A 20,968-nucleotide genomic window follows, 5' to 3' on the forward strand; every position below is an offset into this window, starting at 1 on the left:
ATAAAATCAATTTTGTCTCAAATAAATAATGAAAGATGTTACATTTGGTTTAAATAATGCAAAAACACAGTGTTGGAGAAGAAAGTAAAAGTGCAATATGTGCCATGTAAAAAAGCTAACTTTTAAGTTCCTTGCTCAGAACATGAGAACATATGAAAGCTGGTGATTCGAATAACATGAGTCTTCAATATTCCCAGCTAAGAACTTATAGATTGTAGTTATTATAGGACTATTTCTCTCTAAACAATTTGTATTTCATATACTTTTGACTATTGGATGTTCTTATAGGCACTATAGTATTGCCAGCCTAATCTCAGAAAGGCTTAAATTCATAAACCGCTGTGCTTCAAGTACTGCGAAGAGCTGCTGGCAAATGCAGGAAAGTGCTGTTTGAATGAATGCTTACGAGCCTGCTGCTGCCTACCACCGCTCAGTCAGACTGCTCTATCAAATATCAAATCATAGAACTAATTATAATATAATAAACACACAGAAATACCATTAATATGGTCAAATCCAGAAACTATCATTAAGAAAACAAAACGTTTATTCTTTCAGTGAAATACGGAACCGGTACGTATTTTATTATTATTATTATTTATTGAACGGGTGGCAACCACACACAGCGCTCAGCACGTTATTTAGAAGAGGTCTGCGCGAGGAGGTCCATACGGAACTGGCCTGCCGAGATGACAACCTCACCCTGAACTCATTGCGATGGCCATCCATCTGGAGCCCAATCACCAGGAAAACATCCCCTTCTTCATCACCAGTGCACCAGTTTACAAGATCATCCTTGGCCTACCTTGGCTTCAGTGCCATAACCCTACCATCTCACGGTCGAGGATGAGAATCGTCACCTGAATGCCGGAAGACCTGCTTTCCTGTCCCCTGTCGTTCCACGTCGGTTGAGAGTCCTGTAGTTTCCCTCCAGCCCAACATCCTGGAGGAATATCAGGATCAAAAGGAAGTATTCTCCAAGACCTGCACTACCTGTCTCCCTCCTCATCACCCCTGGGAGCTGCACCTCCGCACAGATGCATCTACCCTGTGTCAGTGGCTGAGACCCAGGTCATGGAGGACTACATACAAGAGGCGCTCCAACAGGGTTTCATCCAAAGGTCCACGTCCCCTGCGTCAGCTGGTTTCTTCTACGAGGCCAAGTGGGGAGGATTACACCCTTGTATCGACTACTGTGGACTCGATGATATCACCACAAAGTATCAGTACCCTCTCCCGCTGGTGCCGTCAGCCATCAAGCAGCTCCTCGAAGCCCGGTTATTCACAAAACTGGACCTGAGGAGTGCCTACAATCTCATTTGCATCCGGGAGGGGGATGCGTAGAAGACGGCGTTCAGCACGATGTCTGGTCTCTACGTGTACTTGGTTATGCCCTTTGGCTTAGCCAATGCTCCGTCAGTGTTCCTGGTATTTGTCAACGAGGTGTCTAGGAACATGCTTGGACTTCAGGTGATTTTGTACATCGATGACATCCTGATCTTCTCGACCACCCTGGAAGATCACATCACTCACGTTCGAGCAGTACTGTAACGCCTCTTGGCTAACCATCTGTTCATCAAGGCGGAGAAGTGCCAATTCCACCAGTGGGCGGTCTCCTTCTTGGGCTACCAAATCAGCTTGCAGGGATTGAAGATGGAGGACAAGAGGGTAGATGCGGTAAGATCATGTCCAGTCCCAACCACCATCAACGGGTTACAACGTTTTACAATGGTTTTTGGGGTTTGCTAACATTTTACCGCCGCTTCATCAGGAACTTCAGTGCCGTCGTCGCCCCTCTCACCTCCCTCCTCAAGGGTGGGGCTCGTAGGTTGGTTTGGTCTCCAGCAGCCGACGAGGCCTTTCGTCTCCTCAAGGGGCGTTTCACCTCCTCCCTATTGCTAAAACACCCAGACCCAACGCTACCTTTTGTGGTTGAGGTAGACACATCGGCGGTGGGTGTGGGGGCAATTTTGTCACAAAGACAGGGGGACCCACTAAAATTGTGTCCTTGTGCTTTCTTCTCCAAGAAACTGTCCCCCACAGAGAGGAATTACGACGTTGGCGATCGGGAGCTCTTGGTGGTGAAGTTGGCATTACAGGAGTGGAGATACTGGCTGGAGGGTGCCAAGGAATCATTCGTCATCCTCACCGACCATCGGCACCTTGAATATATGCAGACAGCGAGGAAAATGAATCCGCGCCAAGCCAGGTGGGCCCTCTTCTTCACCAGGTTCGACATCACGCTGACCTATCGCCCAGGTTCTAGGAACATCAAGGCTGATGCCCTGTCCTGTATCTACGATTCGGGAGAGTCTCCTGCCCAGAGGGCACCCATAATCCCATCCTCCCGAGTCGTGGGTCCAGGGGTTTGGGACGTAGATGTGGACTTCCGCCAAGCTCTAGAGAGGGAGCCCGCACCCCGGAATGGTCCTCCCACACGCATTTACATTCCCACAGGGATAAGGGATCGGAAGATGACCTGGGCACACACAGCTGTCGTTGCTGGACATCCAGGTATTTCTCACACCGTCCATTCCATCACTGAGAAATACTGGTGGCCCACCTTGGTGCAGGATGTTACTCGGTATGTAAACTCCTGTTCCATGTGTGGTCAAACTAAGTTCCCCCATAGTGCTCCTGCCGCTTCCCGTGCCTCTACGACCGTGGTCCCATCTATCCATTGACTTTGTAACTGATCTTCCCGCTTCTGGTGGTTTCACCAACATTCTGGTGGATGTGGATATATTCTCCAAGTCATGTCGTATATTCCCTGAGCCTGGTCTTCCCACTGCTCTCGAGGTCGCTGAGGCACTCTTCCAGCAGGTCTCCTGGCATTATGGACTTCCGGAGGACATCGTCTCGGACCGTGGCCCCCAATTCACATCCCGGGTATGGAAGGCCTTCTTGGAGAAGCTCGGGGTCACGGTTAGCCTCACATCTGCATATCAGCCTCAGTCTAATGGGCAGGTGGAGAGGATGAATCAGGAGCTGGGGAGGTTCCTGAGGAGTAACTGTCAGGACCGAAAGGGTGAGTGGGCACGTTTCCTTCCTTAGGCAGAGTACGCCCAGAACTCTCTTCGTCACTCCTCCAATGGGTTGACCCCCTTCCAGTGTGTGTTGGGTTTCCAGTCGGCCCTTGCCCCATGGACCCCCGTCCAGACTGCGGTTCCTGCGGAAGATGAGTGGTTCCGGCGCGTGGAGGAGGTATGGAACAGCTCGCACTTGAGACTCCAGCGCGCTGTCCATCGTCAGAAGGAACAGGCAAACCGTCACTGCAGTGAGAGCCCTGTGTTCCATCCTGGGGATTGCGTCTGGTTCTCTACCAGGAACCTCTCACTCCGGCTGCTCTGCAGGAAACTGAGCCCCTGGTTTGTGGAGCCGTTCAAGGTTCTCTGGAGGGTCAATGAGGTGACATACAGGTTACAATTGCCCAGTCACTTCCGTATCTCACCCTCTTTTCATGTCTCTCTTTTCTGGCCGGTGGCCACCCCCCCTGGATATTGAGGGGAGCCCAGCATACGCTGACAAATCCATACTGGACTCCCGGCGTCGTGGGGGTCGGCTCCAATATGCTGTTCATTGACTACAGCTCAGCGTTCAACACCATAATGCCCTCCAAGCTCAGGACCCTGGGACTGAACACCCCCCTCTGCAACTAAATCCTGGACTCCCTGACAGGCCGCTGGCAGCAACAACAGATCCACCATGCTGACCCTCAAAACAGGTGCCCCTCAGGGGTGCATGCTTTGTCCGCTTCTGTACTCCCTGTTTACCCACAACTATGTGGCCGTGCACAACTCCAACACAATAATTAAGTTTGTTGACGACACAATGGTGGTAGGCCTGATCCCCGACCACAATGAGACAGCCTATAGGGAGGTGGTCAGGGCTGTGTGCTGCCAGGACAATAACCTCTCCCTCAATGTCAGTAAGACAAATTTACATCGATAGGGCTGTAGTGGAGCGGATCAAGAGCTTCAAGTTCCCCGTTGTCCACATCACTAAGAACCTATTGCGGTTCAAACACACCAACACAGTGGTGAAGAGGGCATGACAACGCCTCTTCCTCAAGAGGCTGAAAATATTTGGCATCAACCCTCAGATCCTCAAAGTTCCCCAGCTGCACCATTGAGAACATATTGACTGGCTGCATCACTGCTTAGTATGGCAACAGCTTGGCATACGACCGCAAGGGTCTACAGAGGATATCTATCAATACTTTATATTATTTCTTGATTTTCTTTCTCACTGCGTTGTCGGTAAGTAAGCATTTCACTATTAGTCTGCACCTGTTGTTGTCAAATAACTTTTTATTTTATTTGACACACACAGGCACTGATGCGCTTTACCTTATACACACAACCACATATTCAAATGAGGCATATTGCAGAGCGATACGCTTTCATCTGAAAGGAGTTCATTTGAGGTAACTGCAATCTGCAATAACAAAACGGAACAACTATAAACGCACAGAGTTCGAAAAGACTTAACGCATCGACTAAGCCAAAACAAAGGGATTCTTCTCTTTCTGCCAGCCTTATCTTGCCCCAATAATATGTGCAGCATGTCCCAGTCTCTCATCTCACGCACACAGAAGCAGACGGCTCACACATACCCTCTATCTCTCTCTCTCTCTCTTTCGTTCTCTGTGTCTTCCCCCCCACCCCCCACAGAGACACACACCCAAAAGCAGTTGGCACATACACACACACTGACATGGATGCCCTTGACAGTGAAACCAAAGAATGCAAATGAGATCAAGCTTCCTCTCTCCTTTTTCCCCCTCTCTCTTCCTTTTTTCTCTTGTTTGGCTGGTTTGAAACGGCGGGGCCCAAAAAGCATTTAGATTTTCGGGCCTCTCTTCTCTGCAGCATTTTCTTTCTTTCTCTCTCTCTCTCTTTCAGTCTCTCCATCACTATCTTTCTCTCCCCCTCTCTTTCTCCTTCTGTCTCTCCCTCCATTCTCTCTCTTCTGAGTTTGTCTGCCAAAGCTTTGAATCAGGTTCATTTCCGGTCCTTTTATGTTTATGATGATGTTCACACACACTTGAATACGATTTAAACACCCTCACGCACGTGCTTGAGCGTGCACACACACACACACTCTCTCTTTCTCTGCCTCTCAGCCTGTGTATATGGGTGTGGGTTAGAGATGAGAGCAGCACAGGGGACCTCATTCATGACTGTGTAATTTTAAAAAGGCAGTAAGTAGTCTTGCACTGTGCTAGGAGCAGCAGTCAGGGACATAGACTACAAATGAATAAGGTGCAGGGTGGTAGTCCATTCAGTATGGGATCACTGTGAGGGAACCCAGTATTGGATCACTGTTAGGGAGCCATTTGATGTAGGATTGAGTTGGGGTTGTGTGTGTTTGGGGAAGGTGTGTGTGTGTGCCTGTGTGCTTTTCTCCTGTGATGACTCATTAAATTGGTGCAGTGTGATTAAATCACTGCACACCCGCACAGCAATCCCCATCTGTTTAACATGGGGGTCCACTGGGACCATTCTCTCTTTCTCCCTCTACCCATCCTTTCTCCTCACTGTCACTCCCTAACCTCTCTCTCTCTCTCTCTCTCTCTCTCTCTCTCTCTCTCTCTCTTCTCTCTCTCTTCTCTCTCTCTTCTCTCTCTCTCTCTCTCTCTCTCTCTCTCTCTCTCTCTCTCTCTCTCTCTCTCTCTCTTTCTCTTCCCCCAACCCATCTTTTCTCCTCACTGTCACTCCCCAACCTCCTCCTCTTAGAGCACTGTCATGAGTCTCACCCCCTCTAGGGAGTCTCAAAGAAGAAACTGCATACATAGAAGCATCTCAGACACAATGTGTGTGTATGTTGGTGAGGAGGGTGCTCTTGAAGAAGGGGAAGATGGTGCCTCAGCACAGGCTCATTTGTGTTGAGTTGCTTAGATCTACAGTGACTTGCGAAAGTAGTCACCCTCCTTGGTATTTTTCCTATTTTGTTGCCTTACAACCTGGAATTTAAATAGATTTTGGGGGGTTTGTATCATTTGATTTACACAACATACCTACCACTTTGAATATGCAAAATATGTTTTTATTGTGAAACAAACAAGAAATAAGACAAAAAAAAAACAGAAAACTTGAGCGTGCATAACTATTCACCCCCTCCCAACGTCAATATTTTGTAGAGACACCTTTTGCAGCAATTACAGCTGCAAGTCTCTTGGGTATGTCTCTATAAGCTTGGCACATCTAGCCACTGGGATTTTTGCCCATTTTTCAAGGCAAAACTGCTCCAGCTCCTTCAAGTTGGATGGGTTCCGCTTGTGTACAGAAATCTTTGTCATACCACAGATTCTCAATTGGATTGAGGTCTGGGCTTTGACTAGGCCATTCCAAGACATTTAAATGTTTCCCCTTAAACCACTCAAGTGTTGCTTTAGCAGTTTGCTTAGGGTCATTGTCCTGCTGGAAGGTGAACCTCCATCCCAGTCTCAAATCTCTGGAAGACTGAAACAGGTTTCCCTCAAGAATTTCCCTGTATTTAACGCCATCCATCATTCCTTCAATTCTGACCAGTCTCCCAGACCCTGCCGATGGAAAAACATCCCCACAGCATGATGCTGTCACCACCATGCTTCACTATGGGGATGATGTTCTCGGGATGATGAAAGGTGTTGGGTGTGCGCCAGACATAGTGTTTCCCTTGATGGCCAAAAAGCTCAATTTTAGTCTCAAATGACCAGAGTACCTTCTTCCATATGTTTGGGGAGTCTCCCACATGCCTTTTGGCAAACACCAAACGTGTTTGCTTATCTTTTTCTTTAAGCAATGACTTTTTTCTGGACACTCTTCCGCAAGATGGCGTAGCAGTCGAACGTCTTGTCGTGTCCCTTGTATATATCGTTTTTTATATTTTTTAAACATATTTTTCTTCGCATATCTTTTAAAACATTTTGTTAAACCTCAACTTCTAAATACTCTCCTGCAACCCGCCTCACCCAATGTAGCTATTTTCTTCTAAAGTACTTATATCTACTTTGGATCCGAAACCCCTCAACTGAAGCTAGCCAGCTAACTACCAGCTAGCTATCAGTCAGCAAACCATTGCTAGCGGTCTTCAGCTAACCGGTCATCAGCTAACCTTTAGCTCGGAAAGCTCTCGCCAGTTCGAACAACGCGACTCTAACCAGAGCATAACAGACCTATTATTTTTTATCCTCGGATTCCCACCGGAAACTGAACATTTTCAGCTGGATTCTTCACAACTAGCTATCTAGCTAACTGCAACCCCGGATGATTACTCCTGGCTAGCGTTTCCACCGACTTAGCTTGAAGCTAGCCCGGCCAGAGCTCCTGTGCTACCACCGAAGCATACTCCTGGGCTACAATATCCGGACCCTCGACCGGTCTATCGATGTCACTGCATGAAGAGGAATAAACAGACTCACCCCATCGCGACGTCCTTGCTTGCTAATTCGGCCTGCTAGCTGGTTTAGCCCCGGTCCGCTAACTGCTACCTTGTTTAGCCCTGGCCTACTAACTGTTAGCTTGTTAGCACAGGCCTGCTAACCGTCTGAATCGCCGCGTCCCAAACACTCACTGGACCCATTTACTTTCCCTTTTCGATTTTTAATTTGTTTATACCTTCCGGTAACCTGCCTCGCCCAATGTGATACGGAATCGCCATTATTTTTAATTTTTAGAACACACTCAAGAACCTCCAGAAGCTAACTAGCTACAAGCTATTTAGTCATTGTTAGCCACTGCTAACTGTTTTTAACCTGGATAACACTCGCCAGTCCAGCTTCCCTGCCCCATCCACCGCTGCCCCCCTGGACACTGATCACTTGGCTACATAGCTGATGCGTGCTAGACTGTCCATTAATCACGGTACTCCATTCTGCTTGTTTATGTTTTATCTGTCGGCCCCAGCCGCACTCAGGCTCTATGTGTAGTTAATCCGACCCCCCCTGCCTAGCCTACGCCATTTTACCTGCTGTTGTTGTGCTAGCTGATTAGCTGTTGTTGTCTCACCTACTGTTTTAGCTACTGTTTTAGCAAGCTCTCCCAATTCAACACCTGTGATAACTGTATGTCTCTCTCAAATGTCAATATGCCTTGTATACTGTTGTTCAGGTTAGTTATCATTGTTTTAGTTTACATTGGAGCCCCTAAATCCACTCTTCATACCCCTGATACCTCCTTTTTCCCACCTCCCACACATGCGGTGACCTCACCCATTACAACCAGCATGCCCAGAGATACAACCTCTCTCATCATCACCCAGTGCCTGGGCTTACCTCCACTGTACCCGCACCCCACCATACCCCTGTCTGCGCATTATGCCCTGAATATATTCTACCATGCCCAGAAATCTGCTCCTTTCATTCTCTGTCCCCAACGCTCTAGGCGACCAGTTTTGATAGCCTTTACCCTCATACTACTCCTCCTCTGTTCCGCGGGTGATGTGGAGGTAAACCCAGGCCCTGCATGTCCCCAGGCACCCTCATTTGTTGACTTCTGTGATCGAAAAAGCCTTGGTTTCATGCATGTCAACATCAGAAGCCTCCTCCCTCAGTTTGTTTTACTAACTGCTTTAGCACACTCTGCTAACCCTGATGTCCTTGCCGTGTCTGAATCCTGGCTCAGGAAGGCCACCAAAAATTCTGAGATTTCCATACCCAACTATAACATCTTCCGTCAAGATAGAACTGCCAAAGGGGGAGGAGTTGCAGTCTACTGCAGAGATAGCCTGCAAAGTAATGTCATACTTTCCAGGTCCATACCCAAACAGTTCTAACTACCAATCTTGAAAGTTACTCTCTCCAGAAATAAGTCTCTCATTGTTGCCGCCTGCTACCGACCCCCCTCAGCACCCAGCTGTGCCCTGGACACCATTTGTGAATTGATTGCCCCCCATCTAGCTTCAGAGTTTGTTCTGTTAGGTGACCTAAACTGGGATATGCTTAACACCCCGGCAGTCCTACAATCTAAGCTAGATGCCCTCAATCTCACACAAATCATCAAGGAACCCACCAGGTACAACCCTAAATCTGTAAACAAGGGCACCCTCATAGACGTCATCCTGACCAACTGGCCCTCCAAATACACCTCCGCTTCAACCAGGATCTCAGCGATCACTGCCTCATTGCCTGTATCCGCTACGGAGCCGCAGTCAAACGACCACCCCTCATCACTGTCAAACACTCCCTAAAACACTTCTGTGAGCAGGCCTTTCTAATCGACCTTGCCCGGGTATCCTGGAAGGACATTGACCTCATCCCGTCAGTTGAGGATGCCTGGTCATTCTTTAAAAGTAACTTCCTCACCATTTTAGATAAGCATGCTCCGTTCAAAAATGCAGAACTAAGAACAGATATAGCCCTTGGTTCACTCCAGACCTGACTGCCCTCGACCAGCACAAAAACATCCTGTGGCGGACTGCAATAGCATCGAACAGTCCCCGCGATATGCAACTGTTCAGGGAAGTCAGGAACCAATACATGCAGTCAGTCAGGAAGCTCCAACTCCAAAAAGTTCTGGGACACTGTGAAGTCCATGGAGAACAAGAGCACCTCCTCCCAGCTGCCCACTGCACTGAGGCTAGGTAACACGGTCACCACCGATAAATCCATGATTATCGAAAACTTCAACAAGCATTTCTCAAAGGCTGGCCATGCCTTCCGCCTGGCTACTCCAACCTCAGCCAACAGCTCCGCCCCCCCAGCAGCTACACGCCCAAGCCTCTCTTTTTAATAATGTATTTAATGGTGCTCCGTGGGATGTTCAAATTTTGGGATATTTTTTTATAACCCAACACTGATCAGTACTTCTCCACAACTTTGTCTCGGACCTGTTTGGAGAGCTCCTTGCTTGGTGGTACCCCTTGCTTAGTGGTGTTGCAGACTCTGGGGCCTTTCAGAACAGGTGTATATGTACTGAGATCATGTGACACTTAGATTGCACACAGGTGGACTTTATTTCACTAATTATGTGACTTTTGAAGTTAATTGGTTGCACCAGATCTTATATAGGGGCTTCATAGCAAAGGGGTGAATACATATGCACGCACCACTTTTCATTTTTTAAATATTTGTAATTTTTTAAAACAAGTTATTTTTTAAATTTAACTTAATCAATTTTGGACTGTTGTGTGTATGTCCATTACATACATTACAATCCATTTAAATTACAGGTTGTAATGTAACGAAATAAGAAAAACACCAAGGGGTGAATACTTTTGCAAGCCAATGTACAGCAGTGTCATCCACCCACCCGCACACTATCTCAATCTGTCTTTCTCTTTCACACACACACTGCGCTCACACACACACACACACACACACACACACACACACACACACACACACACACACTCACTTTCTTTTTAACACACATTAATTGTTCGCAGTGCACACACTGCACACTAGAGGTCAACCGACTATGATTTTTCAACGCCAATACCGATTATTGGAGGACCAAAAAAAGCCGAAACTGATTAATGGGCCGATTTGTATATACATATTTAATCATGACAATTGCAACAATATTGAATGAGCAATTAACACTTTTATTTTACCACATAAATAAAATCAATTTAATCTCAAATAAATAATGAAACATGTTCAATTTGGTTTAAATAATGCAAAAACACAGTTGGAGAAGAAAGTAAAAGTGCAATATGTAAAAAAGCTAACATTTAGAAAAATTTTAGAACATGAGAACAAATTAAAGTTGGTGGTTCCTTTTAACATGAGTCGTCAATATTCCCAGTTAAGAAGTTTTTTAGGTTGTCATTATTCTAGGTAATATGACACATCGACTATTTCTCTCTATACCATTTGTATTTCATATATCCTTTTGACTATTGGATGTTCTTATAGGCACTTTAGTATTGCCAGCCTAATCTCAGGAGTTTGATAGGCTTGAAGTCATAAACAGCACTGTGCTTCAAACATTACTAAGAGCTGCTGGCAAACGCAGTGATGTGCTGTTTGAATGAATGCTTACGAGCCTGCTGCTGCCTTCCGCCACTCAGTCAGATTGCTCTATCAAATATCAAATCATAGACTTAATTATAGTATAATTAACACACAGAAATACGAGCCTTTGGTCAGTAATATGGTAAAATCCGGAAACTATAATTTTGAAAACAAAACGTTTATTCTTTCAGTGAAATACGTAACCGTTCCGTATTTTATCGAACGTGTGGCAACCCTAAGTCTACATATTGAGGTTACATTGCACAACCTTCAATGTTATGTCATAATTATGTAAAATTCTGGCAAATTAATTACGGTCTTTGTTAGGAAGAAATGGTCTTTACAAAGTTCGCAACGAGCCAGGCGGCCCAAACTGCTGCTTATATCCTGACTCTGCTTGTACTGAACGCAAAGAGAAGTGACAATTTATCTAGTTAATATTGCCTGCTAACATGCATTTATTTGAACTAAATATGCAGGTTTCAAAAAATATACTTCTGTGTATTGATTTTAAGAAAGGCATTGATGTTTATGGTTAGGTACATTTGTGCAACGGTTGTGTGTTTTGTTTTTGCGAGGTTGAAGTAGGCTGTGATTCGATAATAAATTAGGCATCACATTGATTATATGCAACGCAGGACAAGCTAGTTAAACTAGTAATATCATCAACCATGTGTAGTTAACTAGTGATTATGTTAAGATTGTTAAAAATAAAAAATAAAGTTTAATGCTAGCTAGCAACTTAGCTTGGCTCCTGCACTCGCGTAACAGGTGGTCAGCCTGCCACGCAGTCTCCACGTGGATTGCAATGTAATCGGACATAATCGGCGCCAAAAAAGGCCAATTACCGATTGTTATGAAAACTTGAAATCTGCCCTAATTAATCGGCCGACCTCTACTGCACACACACACTACACACACACTGCGCACACAGCGGTAGCTGCCAGACCCATGTGGTGTATATTTTTTTATTTAACCTTTATTTAACCAGTTAGGCCAGTTGAGAACAAGTTCTCATTTACAACTGTGACCTGGCCAAGAGGGAGATATAAGGCAATAAATAGGCCATGTGGAAATAATTACAATTTAGCAATTAAACACTGTCATGATAGATGTGCAGAAGATGAATGTGTAAGTTGAGATACGGGGGTGCAAAGGAGCAAAAAATATAAATAACACTATGGGGATGAGGTAGTTGGATAGGCTATTTACAGATGGGCTATGTACAGGTGCAGTGATGTTTGAGCTGCTCTGACAGCTGGTGCTTAAAGTTAGTGAGTCTCCAGCTTCAGTGATTTTTGCACTTCGTTCCAGTCATTGGCTGCAGAGAACTGGAAAGAAAGGCGGCCAAAGAGGAATTGGCTTTGCCGGTGACCAGTGAAATATACCTGCTGGAGCGTGTGCTACGGGTGGGTGCTGCTTTGGTGACCAGTGAGCTGGGGCTTTACCGAGCATCTATATTTACCTAGCATCTATATCTCAGAATCCTGTATTCCTCCACCACTTCTGCTATTTTACCCACCTAGCATTAGCCTGTATCTCATTAGCACAACTCTGTGTATGAGCCGGTTCCCATATTATTACCATTCTAATTCACAAGCACTGTGCTAGCATAGCGCTTCGTGGTCAGTGTGCCATCCATAGACACAGACAGACAGAGACAGGCAGGCAGGCAGGCAGAGCTAAACCACACCCATTAAGGACAGCATATTGTTCCCAAGCTAATTGAATCAAACATAAAACATGAATAAAATATAGCTGACACACGCTCTTGTCACACACACAAAACATCACACACACTGTTGTTCATATAAACACACACCTGTTTAAATAAGCATACACACCTGCTTATAAACACCTTCTCACAAACACACACACACACACACACACTCCCTTTCCCAGGCTCATTGATTCTGAATGGGCCACTCATACAGACCACTCATAGTTTTCATATTGTCTCCTCCCCCTGAATGGACACCCTTGGAAATGAGTCCATGTTTTTGTTTCCTTATTGCCTTGTCAGCCTCATATGAGCTGACCATGCCAAAACACCGGCTAGTAGTGTTAACCAGGGGATTGTTTAACATTTAAATATTTGTGTTGTTTTGGTTGCTTGTGGCCTGCGGAGAATAAACAGAGTTGGTAGTCTATACAACAGCCTACTGGGATATGGTCTAAACGTTTTGCAGTATCACATACGCCGTATGTTTATACATGCATCGTCTTATTTATAGAAATTAGGGCCAAGAGTTATTTTTTTTCTGGATCCTAGTTATAGCTAGAACTAGTTTCAATCGTTTTGTCATGAACAAGTCTCGAATTGAAACAAGGGTATTTACTGACCATGTGACCTGACTTCAGACAGTAGAAGCTGAGATGTGATGTGGCCTTAGAGAAAGTAGTGTTGACTGATGGGCTACAGAGAGTAGTGATATCTGTCTCTCTGTCTGCCTTTCTGTTTCTCTTTCGGTCTGTCGGTCTGCCTGTCAGAGAGCCTCTTACATTGAGCTGCAGGGTGTCTCGGTAAGAACAGTGCAGTGGTTGTCACTTCAACGTGCTGCCCCTGTGTGATGATTGAGCTTTGCTGCGTTATCTCGTTGTTGCTCTTTTTGCTGACGGGGGATGATTTGAAGGGTGTGTTGTCATAACACTTTCAGAATTACAGTTTGAGGAGACTTTAAAAAGATAGACAGTTGTGTGTGCGAGCGTGTGTGTGTCTTCAGACTTGAAGTTTGAGGCAGTTCAAGGATGTCTGGGTCATTCCACGAAAAGGGCACATTTTGCGTCCCTTTGATATTTTAAGGAGAAATTGTGCACCAATATTGCATTTGTACAAGGCTGTTATATTAAAGGGCCTATCAGCAGTTGAAAAAAATAACAAAGACACTATTCCAGTAAAGAGGCAATCAAATCAAATCAAATCAAATGTATTTATATAGCCCTTCGTACATCAGCTGATATCTCAAAGTGCTGTACAGAAACCCAGCCTAAAACCCCAAACAGCAAGCAATGCAGTTGTAGAAGCACGGTGGCTAGGAAAAACTCCCTAGAAAGGCCAAAATCTAGGAAGAAACCTAGAGAGGAACCAGGCTATGTGGGGTGGCCAGTCCTCTTCTGGCTGTGCCGGGTGGAGATTATAACAGAACATGGCCAAGATGTTCAAATGTTCATAAATGACCAGCATGGTCGAATAAAAATAAGGCAGACCGGTTGAAACTGGAGCAGCAGCACGATCAGGTGGATTGGGGACAGCAAGGAGTCATCATGTCAGGTAGTCCTGGGGCATGGTCATAGGGCTCAGGTCAGTTGAAACTGGAGCAGCAGCACGGCCAGGTGGACTGGGGACAGCAAGGAGTCATCATGTCAGGTAGTCCTGGGGCATGGTCCTAGGGCTCAAGTCCTCCGAGAGAGAGAAAGAAAGAGAGAAGGAGAGAATTAGAGAACGCACACTTAGATTCACACAGGACACCGAATAGGACAGGAGAAGTACTCCAGAATATAACAAACTGACCCTATCCCCCCGACACATAAACTACTGCAGCATAAATACTGGAGGCTGAGACAGGAGGGGTCAGGAGACACTGTGGCCCCATCCGAGGACACCCCCGGACAGGGCCAAACAGGAAGGATATAACCCCCACCCACCCCACCCGCAATACAGTGTTCTTCTACATTTACCTTGTTTAAAAACATTGGTGTAGAACAAGCTTATATTTGGGTTCTGATGGAGTCCAACAGTCAAACTAAGCTCATGAGGCATACAATAAGCTATATTCTTCAAGAATCAATGGGTACATATAATTAATTTATAAGTTCAAAAATGTATGTACCAATTTATTTATGTGCTGCTTGCCCCTTTAAATGAAGTGCCCTTTAATAACTTTTCATGTTCAAAATTGTGCACTCTCAAACAATAGAATGGTATTCTTTCACTGTAATAGCTACTGTAAATGAGATTAACAAGAATTTAAGCTTTCTGCCAATATCAGATATGTCTATGTACTGGGAAATGTTCTTGTTATTGACAACCTCATGCTAATCGCATTAGCCTACGTAAGCTCAACCGTCCCGTGGAAGGGACACCGATCCCGAAAAAGTTTTAATATACAAATTAGGCACATTTGGGCAGTCTTGATACAAAATGTTGAACACAAATGCAATGTTTCATTGGATCAGTTTAAACCGTTGCACATACACTGATGCCATCTAGTGGCCAAAATGTAAATTGCACCTGTGCTGGAATAAGACATTATGGCCTTTCTCTTGCATTTCAAAGATGATGGTACAAAAAAAAAAAAAGAACAGTTTTTTTCTTTGTATTATCTTTTACCAGATCTATTGTTTTATATTCTACTGCATTCCTTTCACATTTCCATAATCTTCAAAGTGTTTCCTTTCAAATGGTACCAAGAATATGCATATCCTTGCTTCAGGGCATGAGCTACAGACAGTTAGATTTGGGTATGTCATTTTAGGCGAAAATTGAAAAAAGGGCTGATGTTTAATAAAGACCACATCATTTTATTAAATGAATAAAGACTTGGTGAAGTGCCAAAATTCTGCAAGTTGACATGTCCTCTGTGCACCCTCTTTGACTTTCTCCACATTTTCACCATCGTTGTAAAGCCCTAGTTATTTAGTTGCTTGACAAAGTCATTAAGGAGATTATTATTTATTTAATGTGATTAATGATTCGTTTATGGTGGTCCTTCTGTGGCTCAGTTGGTAGAGCATGGCGCTTGTAACGCCAGGGTAGTGGGTTCGATTCCCGGGACCACCCATACGTAGAATGTATGCACACATGACTGTAAGTCGCTTTGGATAAAAGCGTCAGCTAAATGGCATATATTATTATTATTATTATTATTATTATTATTATTATTATATTATGTCTGTCCCTCATTTTAAGGTCAAACCTGTTACGTGAACTGAAGTCTCCTTTTAATATGGTGAAACTGTTCCTTTTAAAATGTTTTTCAAAAATAACATTAAACATTTGATAGTCAAATTATAGTGTAAAAGCAAGTGAGCTGGTTCGACTCTTTTTGTCCATTTTGTGTTGGACTACTTTGCAGGCACAGTTCAGTGTGTCAAATCGGAGGGCATGTTGTCCGGACCTCTGGCAGCCTCTATGGGGGTACCACAGGGTTCAAATCTCGGGCCGACTCTTTTCTCTGTATATATCAATGATGTCGCTCTTGCTGCGGGCGATTCCCTGATCCACCTCTACGCAGACGCCACCATTCTGTATACTTCTGGCCCTTCCTTGAACACTGTGCTCACTAAGTTCCAAACGAGCTTCAATGCCATACAACACTCTTTCCGTGGCCTCCAACTGCTCTTAAACGCTAGTAAAACCAAATGCATGCTTTTGAACCGCTCGCTGCCCGCACCCTGGATGGTTCCGACCTAGAATATGTGGACTGCTATAAATACCATAGGTGTCTGGCTAGACTGTAAACTCTCCTTCCAGACTCATATTAACCATCTCCAATCCAAAATCAAATCTAGAATTGGCTTTCTATTTCGCAACAAAGCCTCCTTCACTCACGCCGCCAAACTTACCCTAGTAAAATGACTATCCTACCGATCCTCGACTTCCCCGATGTCATCTACAAAATAGCTTCCAACACTCTACTCAGCAAACTGGATGCAGTCTATCACAGTGCCATCCGTTTTGTCACCAAATCACCTTATACCACCCACCACTGCGACCTGTATGCTCTAGTCGACTGGCCCTCGCTACATATTCGTCGCCAGACCCACTGGCTCTATCTCGGTCATCTATAAGTCTATGCTAGGTAAAGCTCCGCCTTATCTCAGTTCACTGGTCACGATAACAACACCCAGCCGTAGCACACATTCCAGCAGGTACAGTGGGGCAAAAAAAGTATTTAGTCAGCCACCAATTGTGCAAGTTCTCCCACTTAAAAAGATGAGAGAGGCCTGTAATTTTCATCATAGGTACACTTCAACTATGACAGACAAAATGAGAAGAAAAAAATCCTGAAAATAACATTGTAGGATTTTTAATGAATGTATTTGCAAATTATGGTGGAAAATAAGTATTTGGTCAATAACAAAAGTGTATCTCAATACTTTGTTATATACCCTTTGTTGGCAATGACAGAGGTCAAACGTTTTCTGTAAGTCTTCACAAGGTTTTCACACACTGTTGCTGGTATTTTGGGCCATTCCTCCATGCAGATCTCCTCTAGAGCAGTGATGTTTTGGGGCTGTTGCTGGGCAACATGGACTTTCAACTCCCTCAGGCTAACTGGTGTAGAATAGAAGTATATATGGCATTCTGGCAGAGTCCGTCTTAGTTATTCAAACATATACAGGATTTCTACACATCAATCCTGGAACAGGAAGAGGACTGACAAATACAGCGATGAAAATAAAGTGAGGGTCAAGTCCTGGGGGGCAGCCAGACACTATGGTGGTTTTGTCTGTTGTTTGTTTTCCATGATTGACTCCACACAGACACACACAAACTTAACCTAAACCATTAGTGGGAAAAATGCTAAACTGACCCGAGATCAGCATCTAGGGGCAACTTCACCCTACACTGTAAGAACTAAGAGAGTGGTGTAGATAAGATAAGGACCTGGGTGAAGAACTCTCTGTGTTCTGTGTAAGAGGAGTAACTGATTCAGGGTCAGTTTTTCTGAGAGCACTGAGCAGAATGCAGGTTCAGCAGTGACAGTGTAGAGCTGTGTGTTTGACAGAGCGGTATTAATCAGCCGCGTGTGTGTGTGTCGTACTGTCAGCAGTAGCAGAGGTAGCTGATCCAAGCTTCTTTATTTTAGCCTTCCCTCATTCATCCATCTTCGGTGTCCGCTGTGACGTAGTTGACACGGAGACTGAATCTCACAAACACACACACACTCTCACACACCGCACACACGCCATCCATCACCCTTAACCCTTTACATTTGTGGGAATTGGCCTATATGTATAGTGCTAAATTGAAATGTTTCTTTCAGAAGGAATGTGATAAGCATGGTAGTGTTGTGTCTTTACTATCATTAAATTGAAGACATAGTTTTATCAAAGATTCCCTGTAATTAGTATAACGCGATCAAAGTAATTCATCGTGTAACTGTAATTAACTAGGAAATAGGGGGCACCAAGGAAAGTATTCGGATTACAAAATTATAATTTCCCAATATAACCTTTCAGATATTTTCATATCTGATCAATAGTCTTCTGATTAATGATTTATTTATTTTACCTCACGTTAGTCTCATTCCAAACGTCGTAAATTGTTGGTTATCTGCACGAATCCGGTCTTGACTATGAGTCATCCATACATCAATTGTCTTAAATAATTTATTTATTACTATCTAAGTAATTCGCAGAAATGCATAAACAAACAGTAAATATGGTTACATGAAATGATAGAATGTGCCCTAGTGGGCTGAACCGGCATGGCAGCTTGTTAGACAGAGGGGCAATGGTGGGTCGACTAAGAACTCCCTACAGAGTTAATTATAACAATTAAAATGCTAATCCCTTACACATGAACACTCACTCATTCGGGAACAATTGCAATCAATATATATATTTATGCTCAGTGTGTCTTCTTGATCGCTGATGAAAAGTTCATTTCTTTTGCAGAATTGTCCGTTTCTCTCCCTCTCTCGGTTGTGGTTAGAGGGGATTGTTCAGAGTCACATTCGTTATAGAATGGGTGTTTCGGTGGTTGTCGTTCTTCTCGTTCAACGATGCCGAATTCCTAGCTGCAGACTAGTAATTAGTATCAAAGACTTATTCTGTCGGTATCGATAGTCTAAGAGTTTTAACCACGTGGTATGGTTAAAAAAATCAGCAATGGTCTACAACCTTCAGTCCCTCTCCTACTGGAGAAAAACATGGTCTCAACCTTATAGTCCTCCCCTAATGGAGAAAAACATGGTCTACTGATAATTTCTCAATGTGCGGTTTTATTCAGAGTGGCAGAAGAGGGCTGTCCCAGGATGTCTGGCCCTAACTGGGCTCAGGGGCGGTCCTCTGATTTAGTTCAAATCAAAAGGGAATTGTATTTTTCTTCATTAAACAGTCCACAATCATATTACACCATTATTCAAACAGTATCATCCTCCCTCATTCATCTTATACAACCATTAGATGTAAACCTCATATCTGAGGCTATCATATAAACAGCGTTATGGTAATGTGGCCACACCGTCTCTCTTGAGCTTCCCAAGTTGTTCCAAACGCACCAGTTCGTAGCTGGATTCTTCACCGATCTTTTACACTTTCTCTGGAACATGAAATTTGTTCATACCTCAAGTTCTGTGAGGTGGAAGGATTTCCTTTGTCTCCATCAAAACTACTCTCTATAACTGTGTGTCCATGAGGCAGGGTCTTCCTTAGGAATTTACGACCTCACTCTGCCCACAGCAGTCTGGTTGTAGAAGCAGAGAGCGGGGGATGGTGCTCGATGTACTCAAAGAGGGCAACATCATGACAGTAGCAATTTAAAAATCTGGTAGCAGTTACATCTCTTTGGAGATTATGGGGACATTTTCAGGCTGAAGGTGAGGACACAACAGTTCACTTGACACAAGCCTGAATCCAAAAACAGCACACTGTTGATTTTATATGCGATCGCTGATTAATTTGTTTTTGTACAACGTCCCTTATTTTGAAGTCACACGAACGAGGATGGCAGTTACAGATTGAATGTATTCAGTGATCTATAGAGCAGCGGAATGAAATTCAGGGTGAGTCGTCAGGCAAAGAGCTTTCAACTTTTAGGTGCTTTTTTTTGTGGCTCTCCTAGCTGTGCCGTTGAGGCAAGCACGCTTGTGGTTTTTTGTTTGGAAGACAGTCTTGCATCCCCACCATCACACAATTACAGTTGTTGTTTACGCAATTCAAAGACAGGCCATTATAAATCTCAATCTGGGTCAGGTGGGCATCTTTTGAAACCTTGTTCTATTGCCAACATGACTAGCTAAATGATAAAATACGATCTTACGGTTTTGTTGCGCATAGAATGGAGTCATTCAGGTGCATGTTTCCGCAAAACAAATTTTCTCCACTATAGAGCTCGCCAGTTTGTAGTCCTAAAAGCCTTATACATTTTGTTCTATGATGTAATATCAGGCAGTTAACTTTTATGAATTATAAAGGCTTTATGTGCTTATTTTGTTGATATAAATTCTTCAAAATTCACAAAAGCTGATGAAGATTATCTCATAGAACAAAATGTCTAAGATCTCCTAAACTCGTACCCCTGCACATTGACTCGGGATTGGTGCTTCTTGTATATAACCTCGTTATTGTATTTATTGTGTTACTATTTACCCCTATCCCTACCCACATGTTCATACTGTATTACCTCAACTACGACTTTTTCCACATTTTGTTTAGTTACAGCCTTATGCTAAAATGGATTACATTTAAGCAGAAAATCCTCAGCAATCTACACACAATACCCCATAATGATAAAGCGAAAGCAGGTTTTTTGAATTGTTTTGCAAATTTATAAAATAAAAAAAATGAATACCTACATAAGTATTCAGACTATTTGCTATGAGATTCGAAATTGAGCTCAGGTGCATCCTGTTTCCATTGACCATCCTTGAGATATTTCTACAACTTGATTGGTCGGGACGGCAGGGTAGCCTAGTTGGACTACTAACTGGAAGGTTGCAAGTTCAAATCCCCGAGCTGACAAGGTACAAATCTGTCGTTCTGCCCCTGAACAGGCAGTTAACCCACTGTTCATAGGCCGTCATTGAAAATAAGAATTTGTTCTTAACTGACTTACCTAGTTAAATAAAGGTAAAAAAATAAAATAAACAGTTGGCAGTGCATGTCAGAGTAAAAACCAAACCATGAGGTCGAAGGAATTGTCCGTATAGCTCCGAGACAGGATTGTGTCAAGGCACAGGTCTGGGGAAGGGTACCAAAACATTTCTGCGCCATTGAAGGTCCCCAATAACACAGTGGCCTCCATCATGCTTAAATGGAAGAAGTTTGCAACCACCAAGACCCTTCCTAGAGCTGGCTGCC

General features: G+C 44.1%; 1 protein-coding gene across 1 annotated transcript in view; it reads left to right on the top strand.

Moving 5' to 3' along the window:
• poln (polymerase (DNA directed) nu) overlaps nt 1-20,968 on the top strand; it is an 83,561-nt gene that overhangs the window by 20,266 nt on the left and 42,327 nt on the right. The window lies entirely within an intron of this gene.

The sequence above is a fragment of the Oncorhynchus keta genome, chromosome 13, assembly GCF_023373465.1.
Source record: "Oncorhynchus keta strain PuntledgeMale-10-30-2019 chromosome 13, Oket_V2, whole genome shotgun sequence".
NCBI lineage: Eukaryota > Metazoa > Chordata > Actinopteri > Salmoniformes > Salmonidae > Oncorhynchus > Oncorhynchus keta.